At 46.4% G+C, this 18,899-nt stretch overlaps 1 long non-coding RNA gene across 1 annotated transcript; it reads right to left on the bottom strand.

The window, feature by feature from the left end:
• Positions 1–4,959: 4,959 nt before the first annotated feature.
• Positions 4,960–18,555, bottom strand: LOC132022628 (uncharacterized). Its single transcript, XR_009405653.1, has 5 exons — positions 18,475–18,555; positions 8,558–8,594; positions 6,953–7,038; positions 6,245–6,339; positions 4,960–5,145 (listed from the first exon to the last, which is right to left on the bottom strand). It is a non-coding gene; the product is annotated as an uncharacterized LOC132022628 (long non-coding RNA).
• Positions 18,556–18,899: the final 344 nt, after the last annotated feature.

Raw genomic sequence — 18,899 nt, 5'->3', positions numbered from 1 at the left:
CAGAATCTATACTCAGAAAACTATAAAGTACTCATGAAAGAAATTGAGGAGGACACAAAGAAATGGAAAAATGTTCCATGCTCCTGGATTGGAAGAATAAATATTGTGAAAATGTCTATGCTACCTAAAGCAATCTACACCTTTAATGCAATTCCTATCAAAGTACCATCCATCTTTTTCAAAGAAATGGAACAAATAATTCTAAAATTTATATGGAACCAGAAAAGCCCTCGAATAGCCAAAGGGATATTGAAAAAGAAAGCCAACGTTGGTGGCATCACAATTCCGGACTTCAAGCTCTATTACAAAGCTGTCATCATCAAGACAGCATGGTACTGGCACAAAAACAGACACATAGATCAATGGAAAAGAATAGAGAGCCCAGAAATAGACCCTCAACTCCATGGTCAACTAATCTTCAACAAAGTCGGAAAGAATGTCCAGTGGAAAAAAGACAGCCTCTTCAATAAATGGTGTTGGGAAAATTGGACAGCAACATGCAGAAAAATGAAATTCGACCATTTCCTTACACCACACACAAAAATGGACTCAAAATGGATGAAGGACCTCAATGTGAGAAAGGAATCCATCAAAATCCTTGAGGAGAACACAGGCAGCAACCTCTTCAACCTCAGCCACAGCAACATCTTCCTAGGAACATCGCCAAAGGCAAGGTAAGCAAGGGCAAAAATGAACTATTGGGATTTCATCAAGATCAAAAGCTTTTGCACAGCAAACAGTTAACAAAATCAAAAGACAACTGACAGAATGGGAGAAGATATTTGCAAACGACATATCAGATAAAGGACTAGTGTCCAGAATCTATAAAGAACTTAGCAAACTCAACACCCAAAGAACAAATAATCCAATCAAGAAATGGGCAGAGGACATGAACAGACATTTCTGCAAAGACGACATCCAGATGGCCAACAGACACATGAAAAAGTTCTCCATATTACTGGGCATCATGGAAATACAAATCAAAACCACAATGAGATATCACCTCACACCAGTCAGAATGGCTAAAATCAACAAGTCAGGAAATGACAGATGCTGGCGAGGATGTGGAGAAAAGGGAACCCTCCTACACTGTTGGTGGGAATGCAAGCTGGTGCAGCCACTCTGGAAAACAGCATGGAGGTTCCTCAAAATGTTGAAAATAGAACTGCCCTATGTCCCAGCAATTGCACTACTGGGTATTTCCCCTAAAGATACAAACGTAGTGATCCAAAGGGGCATGTGCACCCGAATGTTTATAGCAGCAATGTCCACAATAGCCAAACTATGGAAAGAACCTAGATGTCCATCAACAGATGAATGGATCAAGAAGATGTGTTATACCAAATGTCCATTGATTGATGCATGGACAAAGAAGATGTGGTATATACACACAGTGGAATATTACTCAGTCATAAAAAAGAGTGTTGAATTTTAAAGTTGGAATTTCATTTTTTAATACTATTTCATTTTTTTCCTTCATAGTTGGATGTGGTAAATCTTTCCATGTGAAGTTGATGTATGCATTGATTTATTTAATTTACATCATTTCATTAGCTGTCAAAGTTGTAGTGTTCTAATGAAATGACATACATTTTTTCTTATTTACTAAAGATACATTTGGAAGCCCTGCAGCTCTAACTGTTCCTGAATTTTAATAAAATCACCCCCATGAATATCTGAGCTTCTTACATATTGTTTCTGTGAGGAAAAGAAGAATTAACAAAGTATTTAGATTTTCAATTCCATATTGTATTATTCAGGTATTTTATCTAATCTTCATTAAAAATAGAAAATAAATTGGGTATTTAAAAAATGTAAAAAAAAAAAAAGAAGATGTGGTATATATACACAATGGAATACTATGCAGCCATCAAAAGAAATGAAATCTTGCCATTTGCGACAACATGGATGGAACTAGAGCGTATCATGCTTAGTGAAGTAAGTCAAGCGGAGAAAGAAAACTATCATATGATCTCCCTGATATGAGGAAGTGGTGATGCAACATGGGGGCTTAAGTGGGTAGAAGAAGAATCAATGAAACAAGATGGAATTGGGAGGGAGACAAACCATAAGTGACTCTTAATCTCACAAAACAAACTGAGGGTTGCTGGGGGGAGGGAGGTTGGGAGAAGGGGGTGGGATTATGGACATTGGGGAGGGTATGTGCTTTGGTGAGTGCTGTGAAGTGTGTAAACCTGGTGATTCACAGACCTGTACCCCTGGGGATAAAAATATATGTTTATAAAAAATAAAAAATAAAAATAAATAAAAAATAAAAAATAACCCACAATGAGATACCATCTCACAGGTGTTAGAATGGCCATCACTGAAAAGGCAAATGATAACAAATGCTGGCAAGGATGTGGAGAAAGGGGAACCCTCTCACACTGCTGGTGGGAATGCAAATTGGTGCAGCCGCTTTGGAAAACAGTATTGGAAGTTCCTCAAAAGTTAAAATATAACTATCTTATGATCCAGCAAGTCTACTTCTGAGAATATAACTAAAAGAAATACAAACACTTTGGTGAAGAGATATGTGCACCCCCATATCCACTGCAGCATTATTTACAATAGCCGCGACATGGAAATAACCAGTGTCTACTGATAGATAAATGGATAGGGAAAATGCAGTACACACATACAATTGAATATTAATCAACTATAAAAAGGGAGGAAATCCTGCCATTTGTGGTAACATGGGTGGGTTTTGAGGGCATTGTGTTAAGTGAAATAAGTCAGACAGAGAAAGACAAAAACTGTATAATCTCACGTTAACATGTAAAATCTTAAAAACAAATTCATTGAAAAAGAGATCTGATTGTGGGGGAGGCTGGCAGAGGATGAATGTTGTTAAAAGTTACAAACTTCAAGCTATAAGATAAGTAAGTATTAGGGGTGTAAAGTAGAGCTTGGTGACTATAACACCACTGTATGATATTTATGAAGGGTAAGACAGTTCTGATCACAAGGAAAAAATATTTTTTCCTTTTCCCTTTTTTTTTTTTTTGTATCTATAGGAGATGATGGATCTCGTTCCACAATGTAGGTAAATAAATGCATTATGTTGTAAACCTTATACAACGGGCTTATTTGTGTACCTTATATATATGGGCTGTATGAAAACTGTATCTCAGTAAAACTGGAAAAAAAATCAGAAACTGTTGGATGAAGAAGTGAACTGGTGATTCAAGGAAATAATGACTCCTTGAAGGAGCCAAAAAAAAAAAAAAAAAAGAAGAAGAAGAAGTAGTAGTAAAGATGTGAATTTTGTTGCTAGGTAAATAATATTTACACTCATTTTATATCAGATTTTCTAACGGCGCTTTCAGGTTTAATCCCCGCGAAGGCAGGAAGGTGAGACTCTGATCCAGGCTCTGGAAGGAAGCACGTTATCTCTGGACAGACAATGCTGCTAGCCCTTTGATGCGGTGACGCTTTAGCCAAAGGCCTCAGGTGATCTGTCACGAGTGGCCGTTCATTGCCAGCAGGGTGGAATGCGCTCCCTAGGGCTTGCTCCTAATAACTCCATGAAGGATGAAGGAAGCTGTGAGCTGGCTATTTCTGGCCTCCAAGACACATTTGCCAACATTATTGCATGCTGACATCTATGGCCTTGTGCCTTTTGATGTTTCATTCATAAGAATGTGATCCTATTGCAAGAACGTATGTGTCCAAATCAGACATCTGGGGTCCCTGCCCTCAAAGGCAGCCTTGGTAACAGCTAGAAGACCAGGCCCTTGATTTATAATCCCCTCCTTTTATTTTCTAATCTCTGTTTTATTGGGTCTTTATTTAATTATTTTCCCTTGGTGTAGGTCTGAGAAACATTACTCAAGACAGAAAATTTATTAGTACTATTTTGAGCACATTGTCTGAATTTTAAATGCTAAAGCTGTTCAGTAAAATATGTGATCTGTGCGTTGTATTTTAAAGGGCTGTCTCTTCCTTTCTTTCTCTTGAGATACCTAAAGAAGGAGTGCCATATGGGCGGAAATGGAAACTCTCTCAAATGATGAAAAATGGGCTCTGAATAATAAGCTTCTCATAACCAATATAAGATCGTCAGCCGCGATAAAATCAATTGTTTTTTTTTTTCCATTTTGCAGTAGACACCACATAATGGCGATCATTTGAAGGTATTTAGTGCTTATAAGCACTTTGACATATTACCCTTTTTGCCCATCCAATCAGTTTGCCAGATAAAAAGAAAAACAAATTTTATTCCAACCTACTGGATGAAGAAATGAAATCTTGGAGGGGCTAAGCCACTTGCCCACAGACATGTAGCTCATAATGGCTGAGCTGAGGCTTACACAGGGCTCTTTGACTCAGAGTCCAGTGCCCTTTGCCCCTCTGTCACACTGCCCAGGAGAAGGGCAGACACTTTTCTGAAAACCTGAGGCACAGAAACTACAAACCCATAAGAAATGATAATAATCAAAACTATTATCTATCAAGTATGAGTATGTGCCCGTCTCTCTCTGTCCACCCAACAATTACTGAGGATCAAGCCCTGTTCCCGGTGCTAGAGAGAGAACAGTGACCAAAACAGGGGAAAGTAACCCTTGTTCTCGTAGACCTTGTGTTCTAGATCAGGGTTTCTCAGCGTGGGGGTGACTCACACCTTCAGTAGATATTTCTTTGTGGGATAAATATGCAGGGAACTCTACTGTGCATCCCCACTCCCACCTTGCAGGGACCAGTAACACCCCACTCCCAGTTATGACAACCCCAAATGCCTCCAGACATTGATAAATGTCCTGCGGTTGAGAACTGCACTTGTAGAGGGGAAAATGGGTCTGTCAAAAAAAAAAAAAAATGGGTAAGTGAATGACATGGGGTGTTAGAGGTTAATGTACACAATGGATAATTCTATACCCCAGATAGAAGTGAACCAGGTAGAGGGACACCAGAGTGGGTGGCATGGGTGGCAGTCATCAAGTGAGGCCTTACCCAGAGGGTGACTCTGGAGCACATCTGGCAGGTGGAGAGCGTGAGCGGGCAGGTGTCTGGGGCCACAGCATTCCAGGCAGAAGCCTGAAAGCAGCAGCGACCTTGGACCTTCTCAAGAAGCAGGCGGTGTGGCTGGAGCAGAGAGGGGGCCCTCTGCCTCTCTGGCAGCTGACATGGACAGCACTGCGGGGCCTGGGCAAAACAAGGACAGGCTCTGAAAGCGCTGCGGGGCCCGGGGGGGGGGGGCAGGGAGACTGCTGGCAGAGGCAATGGGTCACAGGAAGGGAGGTCAAGAGAAGGGCAGCTTCTGGGTACAATTCAGAGCTGATGCCAACAGAATTTGGTGACATACTGGCTATGGGCCATAGGAGGAAGAAGGGAATCAATGAGGTTTCAGAGAATTTTGGCCTCAGTCACTGAAGGATTGCAGGCCAGGAGAGGTCTGGGGGGAAGAGGAGCTCAGTTTGCTTTCCCAGGAAGCTGGTAGTCTCTGTGACACATTTGCAGTGTTTTGCACATGTGGACATAGAGACTGGCTTCTCCACACCCCAGGAGATGGATGCCATTTCATGCCCTCTTGGCAAAGACAGTGGCGCAGTGACTTGTTCAGGGCACCCGGAACATGCCTGGCAGGTGGTGGCGATGATCAACCACACAGTTCCCGTGCCCTCCCCGAGGACCACTCCCAGCACAAAAGCCAAGGGGCCCCAAGGTAGCTGATCGCTGGAGGTGTTGCTGTCCATGGTGTATTTTAGGATGAGTAACTGCTGTAATTCTCCAAAGCTGAATGGGGGGCAGGGGGCACAAGACCAGCTGAGTCCCCCTAACCCTTGTGCAGTGGCTTCTCCCAGGAAAGCCCAGCCAGGGCCCAGCCCAGTCCAAGCACTGTCCTCCCTGTGCATCCCTTGCTGAACCCCTCTCTGTGGCCTCTGCATCCTTTCTTTGATCCTTTCTTTGTAATACCGGGTTTAATTTATTGTTTTCTTTCTGCATTCCTTTTTATTTTTCATCTCTGCTCTATGTTGCTCTCTGCAGAGAGAAAGTTCCAAGGCTATGCCAGGATGAAGCATCAGGTTCCTTAGTCTTTGTCTGGAGCCTCCGCTTTGGAGAGGCTGGGGTATCACTGTGTTGAAAGGAAAGGAAATTACTGGAGTGATTCCATGTAGAACTCCACAGTTGTCTGAGCGCCCTGGTCAGCTCTTGGATTTGGAGACCAATAGAAGGGTGATCTCTCTTCCCTCATCATCTGGTGACCCTCCTCCCATTCAGGCTTACCTCTAGTATCACTTACTCATGCAACTCAGGCAGTCTTGGCCACAGCCTCCCATCCCCGTCCACGCCAGGCCATACATCCATCACCTGGTGTCATGGTCCAGTCCCCAGAGGCTGAGCAGCAACAGAGGTGGGGGGAATGGGACACTTGGGACCCAGGTCTGGAAAGGTGGCTGCACCCATGTAGACAGCTTTCCCCTGAGGAGTCAGAGCTGATCCCGTGGGGCAGCAGAAACCAAGCACATGTTTTCAGATTAGATGTCTGTTTCAGGGGGTGGGGTCAGGAGGTGGGGAGGACAGTTATAGGCACAGATCCGGGGTCCATATGGGAGGGTCAACTGGATCCCATGAGGGCGAGCAGCAGGGCTGGAACCGGGCAGGCCCTTACAAAGAAGCATCAGCAAGAGCTGAAGGGAGAAGATTAGAGTAGATCAGAAGGGTAACACCTCAGGATGGAAAAGACCCTGGGCCACCTCAGCATGCAGGAATGTCCCTGGGCAGCACTCATATAGAAGCCAGGCAGCTTGCCCAAACCCCTCCCACCATGCAGAGGCCATGGCACAGACAGGCACTTCCCTTTCTGCTCAAGGCCCCCAGATCTCTGCCACTTCCCACTCAAATCCACACTTGTTGGACCATCATGGTTTTTGAACAGCCACTGTATCCCCATCAGATCTCCATTTTTCCAGGTCAAGTACCAGTTTCTGACCCTTCACCAGCTGCTCACCTCTGGTTATTCCCCGGCGCCTGGGGCTGTGGGTGACACAGGCTCTGGGGCTGGCCGGGGAGGAACATAGGGCTGACATCCACAATCTAAGTGAGACATTGCAAGAGTGGGAGAATCTGCAGCAAAAACCTCAGACAGGCAGCCCCAAGGGCCCATCCCTCCACAGACACCCAGGAAAAATCAGGCAATACTCAGAATCAACTTTGTTAGAATTCTGGAAAAGAGTCAAGAAAAAAACTGACTTAGAGCATTATGGAAATCTCTGCCAAATGCAAGCTGGCCATAAGTGAAGGGACCAGAGACCTCTGAGACCCTGTACAAGGAGTACAGGAGTCCTGAATCAGGATGGCTCCTCACACTGGCTTTGCTGGAAGCCAGGCCAACCATACGTGCTAGTGTTTGCATATGGTCTACTCTGCTCTTCTGTAGGGCCTAGTGGTAGACAAGCACTCCCTAACCCATGTATTGAATCTAAAGGCCAGACATTGTATGAATCCCACTGCATTCCGTTTTATTTATGTAAGACCCAAGGCTCCTATCTTTCAAATTCTTCTGAAGTTTTTATTTTACTATCCAGCTCATAGGCTATCCCTCCCAGATTTCTGTTTTCTATAATTTCTAAAGCATTCTGCCTATGTCTTCCTTAAAATTATTGATTAAAAGTTGTCAAGCAGGACTGGATCAATACAGAGCCCCAGGCACATCACGCAAGGCTTCCATTTGAATAACCCTGGTTCTGTGGGTACATTTTTCCATCAACTACAACCCATACAAGGTCTAAGACCCCCAGAAGGCTGTACTCAGAAAAGAAAATTAGTTTATTTTTTGCTAGATTTATCTGTTTAAAAATCTACTCCTGGAGCACCTAGGTGGCTCAGTGGTTAAGCGTCTGCCTTTGACAAGATCATGATCCCAGAGTTCTGGGATTGAGCCCTGCATTGGGCTTCCTGCTCAGCAGTAAGCCTACTTCTCCTTCTCCCACTCCCCCTGCTTGTTTTCCCTCTCTCGCTGTGTCTTTCACTGTCAGATAAGTAAATTCTTTAAAAATAATAATAATAATAAATAAAAGTCTACTCCAAAACTGACTTGAGAGGTGTTTACTTTCTTTAATTTCTCTTTCTCTTCTTATGGAAAACTGATCCAGTCCTCCAGGCCCCATCTGCTAGCACAGACCCCCTGCTAAGAGGGCTCCCCTGAAGTCCTGTTTTCAGGCAGGAGCTCCAGAACAAAGGAGCCATGGTGAGTGCAGAAGCCCCTCCCCCATGGGGATGAAATCACAGAGGAGTGAGAGACTCTGGCTGGAGAAATGAACAGCTTCAGGTTGTTCTCCTGGACTAGAGAAAAAGGAGGCCAATGGGGGGGGGGGGGGGATGCTCATCCCTCCTCCCCTATGTGTCCCTGTCACACCTGTCCCACAAGACCCTGCTCACTCACCACCCCTCACTTATTTCTCCAGCCAGAAGGAACCTTAGAGAACTTTCTAACATGTTCTCTGTATTTCTATTAGAGTATAGTGAACTCTCTACCTTGTGTTGAAAGCTCAGGTCACGTTTAAAGGAAGACTGCATTGAAGTACTGGGTTAAAGTCCAAACTCTGCCACTTACCAGTTCCTGGTCTCTGTAAGCTTCAGTCTCTTCCTGCCTAAAATGGAAATACCATTAGTACCTATTTTGTAGAATTACCATAGGATTAAATGAGATAAAGCTTGTTAGCACTCATGCTGTCTCTGCTCTTATAAGCTCGGTGTGGCACCCAGAAACAATCTAGCCACTTTGAATGGATATGATGGCTGGAACTGAGGCAGCCATTTTGTAGCCATACAGCAACAAGCATGAGGATAAAACCAAAAGAATTACAATCAACAGTTGTCACGGAACCCCTGAATCAAACCACAGCTTAATGTTATGTGAGAAAAAAAAAAAAAAAAAGGTTTGTAAAAGACACTAAACCAGTTTTTCTGCCACTTACACTTACACTTTTAAGCCAGCCTGCAATAACTCAAGCCACTAACTAGATATGATTTGTCATTAGTTACATCTCCACTTAAGAAAGAAGGTCGGAAGTTTGTAGTGCATTTGTGGGGAACAGACGTCCCGTGTGTGTGTGTGTGTGTGTGTGTGTGTACTCAGGTGCCTGCAGGAAAATTCAAGCCGTTTGTTCACGAGCCAATTCTATGCCTCATTACTGGGCAAGATCACTCCTAGTGTCTTCTCCTTTGCATATGGAGGTAGCAAGCAGCAGGTGTTTCTGGTGGGACAGTTATGAGGTGGGGGCCTTCCACATGCTCATTTCCTAACCTGAAAGGAAGTTTCTTGCTGGCTGAAGGAGAGGCCACAGCAAAGGCCAGTGTTGCAGGTGTGGGCCCTCCTTTGTCAAGATACCCTGGGGGCACACAAAAAAGGAAAGGCAAACCCAGGTACAGGGCAGTTGGGGAGGGAGGGAGCCAGGAAATACTCAAGGATTCGACCTGTAATTTGAAGCAGGATCAAAAGCCAGGGGAGTGGGTGGCTCCCTTGCCTTCCCCAGCCCCTCGGGATATACAAGCACAGTTGGAAAACCTCCAGGTCTCACTCAAAACCTGGGGACCCAACAAGAACAGCAGAAGGGAGGGACATGGCGTGTGGCCCCAGGGGAAAGGTACAGCTGGCTCGAAGGCTGGCTTGGAGGGTGGTGGGAGCTGCACACTCTGGCAGGTGGACAAGGTGGGAAAAGGGCTGCCAATCAAGAAGGGCAGGGTGATGGGGAAGCAGCTCCCGTCCTGTCCTGAGATGGGAGATGGCAGGACACAGAGCTCTGGCCCATCCACATACCAATCCCTCTCCCAGCACAGCCTGGCACAGGGACATTGGCGGGGAGTAGGGGTGTGTTGCTGCCGGGCCAGTGCAGGGGGAAGGGTGGTGTATTGGCAGGGGCTCTGTCTGCACAGGTGGTCACCCTGAGGCAGACAAATGCAAGATGCTGCCAACACCCTCCCCCATGCCATCCCAGCACCCAGGATCTGAAAGCGTCTAGATTTTTGCCTTGGGGAAGTGAGAGCAGCCTTGCGCTTGTTCAGTTACACGAGAGAGGGCAGTGTAAGTGAGGGCTTACTCCCAGCTTCAGTTATCCCATCCGCAAGTAGGTCAAATACCTCCCAATGAAGAGGTTGTGAGTGGGAGTGGGGGACCTCATGGAACCTTCCAGCATGTGGGAAACTTCTTGTTTTGATGTGGGTGTTTTTTACCTGGGTATAAAGATACGTAGGAATTCATCCAGGTGACACGTAAGATTCTGGGCTTCACTACACGTTCAAATAAGGCCCTGCCTCCCATAGAAAGTAGTGGGGCAGGCTGCCCCTGGCGTGGCCTGGTCTAAGTGGCCCAGGGCAAATGTCCTCCAAAGACATTTCACTCCACCCCATTCCCTCTCTCACTGGTGCTAGAAACTCTACTGTTACAAACGATCGCCTTTGGCTTAAAGCTCTGTCTTGAATCCATACAGCAGCAGGAGTGACCTGTTTCCTTATCCCCACCTCCCCGGGCAGATGGGGTAGAGAAAGAGGGCTGAATGAATATACACTTTGCCCAAAGCAGACTCTGAAGAGCTTTGTTCCTCCCTCTGGGAGAAAGAAAGGAACAGATGAAGATGCAAGCCACCTGCCTGGCCCCCAGTAGGTCAGGACATCAGTGGACTGAGTGCAGGCTGAGAGGATGACAGTAAGGGGTCCTGGGACACTAACAAGGGAGGGGACAGGCTCAGGGACAGCTGCATGGCCAGCTGGTCCCTGCTGCTGGGTGTGTACATAGCTCCAGTCTGATATGCCCCCTGTTTGATTCAGCCTAGGGGAAGCTAGCCCAAGAGCTCACCAAACTTCAACCTGTGGGCTCCAAGGAGAAGCCAGGTGCCCATATTTTTGGGAATGTGGGTTAACTACTTTTTAACACCCCAATTGTCTGCCCCCGAACATAAGAGGAGTTGTATCCTTAGTAGAAAATTCATAATATCCAAAGTTACTATAATTGAGGAATATTTTAAAATTCTTTTGCACTTAGAAGCTATGACAATATCCACCTATGTTTATCCACCTCCCAGCTCTCCCAGTCCACTGGGGGCTAAGTCCACCTGACAGAGATGAGAAAAACAACAGGAAGGGAGGGGAAACCAGCAGTGACAAGTGATGTAAAGCTAATCTTCCCTGCGCTGAATGAGTCACTCTGTGACAGGAGGCTATAGAACTAGCAGTCTCTAAGGTCACAGCTGCGGTGCTCTGTTTTTACTATCTCAAAGCAGATAAAAAAAATCTCACTAATGTTCCTAGAACTCCAAGAAAATGAAGGAAACATCCTAGAAATAAGATCAGAGATCAGGCAGAATGCAATGTTAGCAACTTCCCCTTAATTTCAGGTTGTACACTACAGCGAGGCAGACTCTGGGGCCCTCAGCTCACGGGGTGGTGGGAAGGGGCAGAGAGCCGTGGGCCAGGGCAAAGCCCCAAAACATCTGTGAGAACCTGAAGATGTCAACAAGGACTGTCCACATCACAGCCAAAATGGAAGCCTACCCTCAAAATACATCTATATGTAAATGAAGCAACTTTTTTTTATGTGTGTGTGCACATACATAAATACACATACATAAAAGGAGAAAAATAGGTTTCTTTACACCAAGCTCCTCATAGAAATGGAGCAAGTTTGAAAAACAGTCTGCTGGAAGGATGCCCTCTAACCTAGAAACAATCAGATTTGACTGCTTTGGGGTGGTAAAACCATGAATGTTTTTTCCCCACCTTTTGGCTTCTTCCAAATTTTGTACAATGAGCAGGTGAGTTAACAAGAGGTACATATGTTACATTTACAATTAAACTTTTAATCTCAGAGAAATTCTTAAAGTATAAGACAGTCACTAAAGGCCCCAAAGGAAAACCATCCTCTAGTGACACATGGGGGAAATTGAGGTCCGGAGCGGCAGGTGGGTCATCTTGGCACGGGTATCTTGTCCTTGGTCTCTGCACGTTTGCCCAACAAAGCCAACTCAAGGAGAACAGCTTGCACACAGGAGAAGAGTCCAACTCTCCCACTTCCTGGCACAAAGACTAATTCACCGGATCTTTATAATTTAGAAAATGGAGCCTGGAAGAGTCACAAAGTTCTCAAATGCAAGTAAGGGTAAGAGCAAAGCGAGCTTGTCCACATAGACTGTGTCTGTCCCAGTTCTCTCCTGCAGAAGCTCCTCACCGAGGAAAATGAGGAGACCATGGCATGTAGAATCTGGATCGGCATTCAGTTCTGATGCCGCTTATTTTAAGGGCGTGTTTATTCACCGCATAACCAAGTCAAGGGGGAGCTAGACACATGTCTCCAGGAGACCAGCCAAGGTGACGGTGTATTCAGTTACTGACAACTCAGTTCCTTACCATTCTACGTCTTCAGCTTCTAGATATGTGTATCACATTCTCCATTTTTAACCGCCTGTGACAGCAAGATATTCTAAGGATGGGCTCAACGTGCCTCCAGAAGACTTGTTATCAAGATGTTTAGCTCTAGGGTGGCAATGGAGTTTCTCATTCGATGAGGCAGAGCGGGTCTGGGAAGGCAGCACCTGGGAGCCCATGGGACCAGGGTCAGCTCTGACATCAGGCATGTGCGGTAGCAGAATGCCTCCCTGTTGTCCCCTACCCCTCAGAGGTGCAAGTGTTCTTGGCCCCCTCCCCTTCCCTATATTTCAGGCTCCAAGGCATAAATGCATTCCCTAAGGGCCCTCTGTGCTATTCTGATTCTGCCAACAGGACATACTGCCATCACGGGTGGGCTGCGCCGGGACAGAGGTCCTCATCCTGGGGCATGGGGGTCGATGGGCAAGCCTGGCAGAGAAGGGGTTCACGGTGCTGGGTCTTACATGCTAGTGCCAAGGACACAAGGTCACAGCCATGGTTGGCAGGAGCACAGTGTTTCCTGATCCCCTACAGAGCAGCCCTACTGACTGACCTTAACCCACAGCTGGGGCATCTCTAGCATTCCTGTCTCTAGGCCATCCAGTGATTTTGCAGACCCCTAATTCCTTAGAACAACAGATTGGCTTCTGTTTCCTGAACTCTACCTTGCCTGAAACCTGCTCACAGGTCCAAGCTGGGGATGAGGGTCCACTGACTCCTTTCCCACCCTTCGGGATAAGGAAGACCGCGCCTCCTTTGTCCCGCAGTGTCCATCTCCTCACCGTGTTCTCCCCTCCACTTGAGACCATGTGCCCCAGGCCTCTGGCTGCTTGCACACCTCTTTGTTCCGTTGTCTCCCTCCTCCACCCCGGGCCGTGCAAGCAGCTTTCTGCCCTAACTCTATGTGGTCACTGCTCTGGCAGCAGAAGCAGAAGTGGCCCTAAATGAGACCATGCTTTCTCTGGGTCCTGCCCCAACTAACTGCCCCTTGGTGTCCCAAGATGTCACCCCTTCCACCTCCCCTAGCCCTGCCTTAGCGATGGACCGTGCTCTACCTTCCCTCCCCTCCCCCCATCAGTTCCACCCTTCTAACTCAACAGGAGCCTGAAGTATTTATCATAATTACCTAGGCTGTAAAAATGATCGACCCCACGTCCTGATAGGATGCTCCCCGTTCTGACAGGCCATAAGCACCAGCATCCTGGCACAACCCCCGAGTGAGAATTGTCTGTGGCTAATGAACCACATTACAGAAATGGTGAGATAAGAGCAGAATAATGGAGGCCCTGGGAGAGAGCAGGGCGTGGGGGGCAGGCTGGGATGGAATCCTTAAATAAGCGCCACATTTATGCAAATATCTCAAGCCAGCTGCATAATCTCCTCTTTGCTTTTTGAGGGTCTATAAATATCTCAGGAAAACGAGACAAGGACATGAAGCTTCCTGATGCTGCTTTCCTTAGGGTTGCAGGGCACAGTTCCCCGGGGTAAATTCACTGCCCTGGTGAGAGACAAGTAGAGGGCCAGCAGGCTGGCACTGAAAGCAGGTCAAACCCAGGAGGGCTCACGGGGCTCCTTGAGGCTGAGTTCCCCACCGCCCCCCACATTCCTACCTGCAAGGCAGAGCTGTGGGCGGGACAACCCTCTTGCCCTTTGCCACCAGCTCCCAGACAAACCATGATTCCCAGGCAACCACCCAGTAACCCTCTAGCTGGCTAGACAGACCCAGGCACAAGGGCACATAGAGGATGCAGTAACTGCCCAAGGCTAGCACAGAGAGAGGGAAGTATCTGTCCTCAAGAGCCAGTGGGGGCTGAGAAATGGGGCTCTGAAGGGACCTCGACTCACCTCAGGGTGGACAAGCCACAGAAAACAGAGGCCCACTGCTGAAGAGGCCTTTTCCTCAAAGTCCAGAAGAGATAGGCCCCAAACAGATCTGAAGGTGGCCTTGCTGTCAACTCAGCCATCTGCTGGCTATCAGGTACACCATAGCTATTTGATGGCGATTCTCCCACTGCAAACGTCAGAGCCAAGGTCAGGACTGTCATCCGTCACTAAGCACTAAGACCCATTAGAAACAATATGAGATATCATACGATCATTTACATCGCTGAAAACACAGAAATCCAGTTTCTCCTTGCATAATTCATACACCACATAGATCAAATTAATATGCACGCTGACCTCTTTCTTGAAAAATAAATGGCTCTAGTTTAAAGTATTAAAGCGTAGATTTATGAGACACGGACGATTGATTTAAGAGACCTAATTAGGTCATCACATGCATAATCGTGTTCTGTCAGATGAACATGGTAGGAACAGAAACTGACATCTGTGAATGAATTTCCTGAAATACCCTAGGAATGAGAGACCCTAGGTATTCAAAAACTCATTTCAGAAGATAACTGGGTAATAGCAAAGACGCATCAGGAAATGCTTGATTCTTAATCAAAGATGAGCAAGAGATTAAACCCAAGAGACTGAAAGACAGGAATGCAGCAATTTTCTCCTTCTTCTCAGACTCTTCCCTCCCATAGATGACTTTCAGGGATACTACTGACCTCTGTTAACCATGAACGGCCTGACTGTGAGTCCTTCCTTTGGACCCTGGAGGGCCACCCAAGTGCTTCTCGGGCATTGTCACTTGTTTTGGCCAAGAGGTATTTAACAAGCGCCCATTGTGTGTCAGGTACTGTGTTTGTCAAGGTAGAGGGCTGCAGGACACTGCTGTTCAACAGGACCCTTGCCTTCATGGGGCTTGGGGACCGAAAGATCAAATTATTCTGAGAACCAGCTATCTTTAGAAAACTGCACGTAACACCGAAGTGCCCTAACTTGGAATTCGGCAGGTTCAGCAGGAAGCTGCACAGAGTTAACCTCGCTGCAGAGTCATTGTGGAAGTTGGGCCACAAATGCTCTGACTCCGGGGAACGCTTTGCGCTCAGACTTTGGGGTGGGAAGAAGAAATACATGGAATAGAATCCAAGGCCCCATTTTCAAGGACTCTACCATGGAGCAACTTGGAAGCAAAACCATAGAATGAAATAATCGCTACCGATGGTACTAGAATAGTCACAGGCGTTACTGCAAAGGCACGAGGAAGACTCGGAGGACTCTAAAGAAAAGGAAAAAGCAAGAGACAAACCAGAAGAACTGTCCTCGTTTCAATAGTAATAAAATAAGCAATCCAATTCTTAACAATGGGCAAAAGACTTGAACAGATACTTTATAGGAGAACATATCTGAATGGTTCATAAGCACATAAAAAGATGCTCAGTCTCCTTAGTCACTGCAGAAATGTAGATTAAAACCATACTGAAAGGGGCACCTGGGTGACTCAGTGGGTTAAGCCTCTGCCTTCAGCTCAGGTCATGACCTCAGGGTCCTGGGATCGAGCCCTGCATCGGGCTCTCTGCTCAGCAGGGAGCCTGCTTCCCCCTCTCTCTCTCTGCCTGCCTCTCTTGTCTGCTTGTGATCTCTGTCTGTCAAATAAATAAATAAAATCTTAAAAAAAAAAAAACATATTGAGATACCATTTCACATTCACCGATGAGGCTAATACTAAAAAGACTGACCATACCAAGTGTCCTATGTCTCCAGGGAAAAAGCAAAACGGGGCAAACACTTTGAAAAAGAGTTAAGCAGTACCGGAGTCAATGAAATATGTATCTCTTCTATAAACAAGCAACTTTCCTATTTATCCAATAGAAATGAAAGCATCTGTCTCCTCAAAAACTAATACAAGAGTGTTCCTACGTAGCAGCTTTACTCACAACAGCAAAAATCTGGAACTAATGCAGAAGTCTATCAACAGGTGAGTGGACAAGCATACTGGTGGATGTCCATTCAACTAAAGACTCCCTGGCAATGACAAGAACTATTGACACCCAACTATATATTCCATGTGTGTGACATTCTAGCTTCAGTGAGAGAACCTGGAGCGGCAGGTGTTGCAGGGGTTGGGGAGGGTTGGGGTATGGGGCAAGAGGGACCACACTGGGTGATGGAAGCAGTCCATGTCCTAACCGGAGTGGAGGTTTCACAGGTGTGTGTATTTATCCAAACTCATCCAGCTGAACTCTTAAGATCTATGTGTTTCATTTTATGTAAATTACAGTCAATTAAAAAAAGGAAGCTGTTAGACAGGAAGGGGGCCAATCTGCATAGGAGCCTGGGATCCCCTGGGGAGAGGAGGGATGGGCATCTTCTTTTTGAAGTTTCAGCTTGAGTAGACATTCTAACAGATCGTCTCAATTAAGAGCAGTGGCAGTAGAAGAGGCAAGGGGCCTCCAGTGAGGAAATAGGGTGTCTGGCCCGGTGATCTGGCATAACCCCAGACTCGGATGGGAGGATTGGCCAATTTGGGGCAGGGCACAAAGGTTTGACCTGTGGACACAGAGTGAAATGAGGGTCTGCCAAGCCAGATGTGCTGAGATCCCTGCTGGGGCTCTTCTCTGGAACGAGGAGAAGAAGCAGGGGTCATTGGGGGACCCAACAAAAGCATGAGCTCCCAAACACCCACCTGAAGTTGGCTTTGAAATAGAATGAAGGTTGACTCCATGAGAAAAGTAATGTTTTGTGCAATTTAGAAGTTAATCAAATATAATCTAGTAATAGCCTTGACCAATACACCCATGCTTTCCAAGTGGATTCTTGCATACCACACTTATTATTTATTGAATTATGATTGAAATAGATTTAGCATTTACCACGTGCCAGGCTCTGTGCTGGGCACTGAGAGCCTACAGTGAGCATAATAGGTAAGTCCTTGTACTCACGCTAGGAGAGAAAGTATCCAAGAAATTAGTTGGAGACAAGGGGCAGAAAGCAAAGCAAAAGGGAAAAGAAGAGGACCATGGACCACAGTGCAGAGGAGGGGTCTGTGGGATGAAGCTGGGCAGGGAGAGCTTCTTATAAGACCGTGTGGAGCAAATACACCAGGATGGGATGAATGTGTGCAGGTTGTTTGAAGTGACTGATGGGTCGAGCAGGACAGAAAAGGGCAGCACAGTTGGCCAGGCAAAGGGGCTGATGCTAAGAGTGGTGGGAGCCATGGGAAGGTTCTGACCCGAGGAGCAAGTAGACCCAACACAGGAAGGTGTGTTCCTCCCGCTGTTTCAACAGCAGACAACAGGAAGGTAGAGCTCTTCTCACTTTGGGAAATTTTACCTTCCACCTGCCAGTCAGCAACAAGCCATTCCCCCAAGAGCAGCAGATGATGAGGACATGGCTCTTCTCCAGCCCTTTATGCAAGTCCCTTACCAGTAATGGCAGCTGGCACTCAGCATGGATGGGACAGACAAGTGTCGGGACCCTCCCCCACAGCCCAGAATTTCCATCACTGCTTCTAAAGCAGACAGCAGCTTCTGAGCAACTATTTTTGGTCCAGTTCATGAGCAGCAGGCCACGTTGTGAGGTGGCCCCTTAATGAGGCACAGCAGCAACCAGGACCCCGGCACCCAGCAACCGGGACCAGGCCAAGGTAACTCTTGACACAGCAGAAACTGCCAGACTGCCCAGGGATGTCCCCACACCCTGATGCCTTTTGGGGTCACCTGGGTTGTGCCCGCTGATGGTCAGGGTCTACAGCAGAGGAATGAGCAGAGCCTTAATTACCAGCACGTTCTGGTTGAGAAAACTGAAATGAGCTCATTCCTGTTAGTTTTCTGGGCTTAGAGTGAGCATGAAGTGAGACGTTTCACCAAGAACCCATTTGCTCCTTGCAGGAAAAATCCTGGCAGGACCATCAGCTCTGGGGCCGTCAGCTGACAGACAGTGTAAGACATGAACAAAGGTGCATCCTTCAGTTAGCCCCAAGCACCCAGGCCAGGTGACCAGCCGGACCTCCAGCCTGGCACGTCAAAACACCTTTTGAAAAGTTGGAATATTTGAGCTTTAGCATTTTTGCCCCCAGAAACACTCAGAATTAAGAATTTTTTTTAAATTTGCTTGCTGCTTTAGAAAATCAGACTTGTTGAGTCAAAGCTTACTTCAAAACAGAAAACTTGTGATTTCCCAAAACTATAAATATTTTAACCAGCAACAGAATCCTGACCCTGAGGACCACCACCTTGGGACTCTAAAATGTTAAAGAATAACCAGGCTGGGCAGTACCTGGGCCTCCCATTGGCCAGCTTGGTCCAGAGAGAGCAATCCACAAAGGATTTCAACCTGAAGTCTGTCTCTTATTTCTCGAGCTGTCCAGAAACAGTACAGAAATTTTAGTTTTTTTAAAATAAGCATTTAGAAAATCATAGAGTTTTCTTGAGCAACAATAATGAAAGCCAAGGACGTTGGTGACTCAGTCAGTCAGCTGGGGTCTTTTTTTGTGTGTTAAAAAACACATTCTTTCATATAACTTAAACTTCTCTCTCTCTCTCTCTCTCTCTCTCTTTTTTTTTTTTTTTTTTTTTTTAAGAGAGAGATCAGAAGTAGGCAGAGAGGCAGGCAGAGAGAGAGGAGGAAGTAGGCTCCCCGCCAAGCAGAGAGCCCGATGCGGGGCTCAATCCCAGGACCCTGGGATCATGACCTGAGTGGAA

The sequence above is a fragment of the Mustela nigripes genome, chromosome 7 (genome assembly GCF_022355385.1).
Source record: "Mustela nigripes isolate SB6536 chromosome 7, MUSNIG.SB6536, whole genome shotgun sequence".
In the NCBI taxonomy this organism is placed as follows: Eukaryota; Metazoa; Chordata; class Mammalia; order Carnivora; family Mustelidae; genus Mustela; species Mustela nigripes.
The sequence above is the reverse complement of the archived record's forward strand: the minus strand, read 5'-3'. Positions and strand labels throughout refer to the sequence as shown.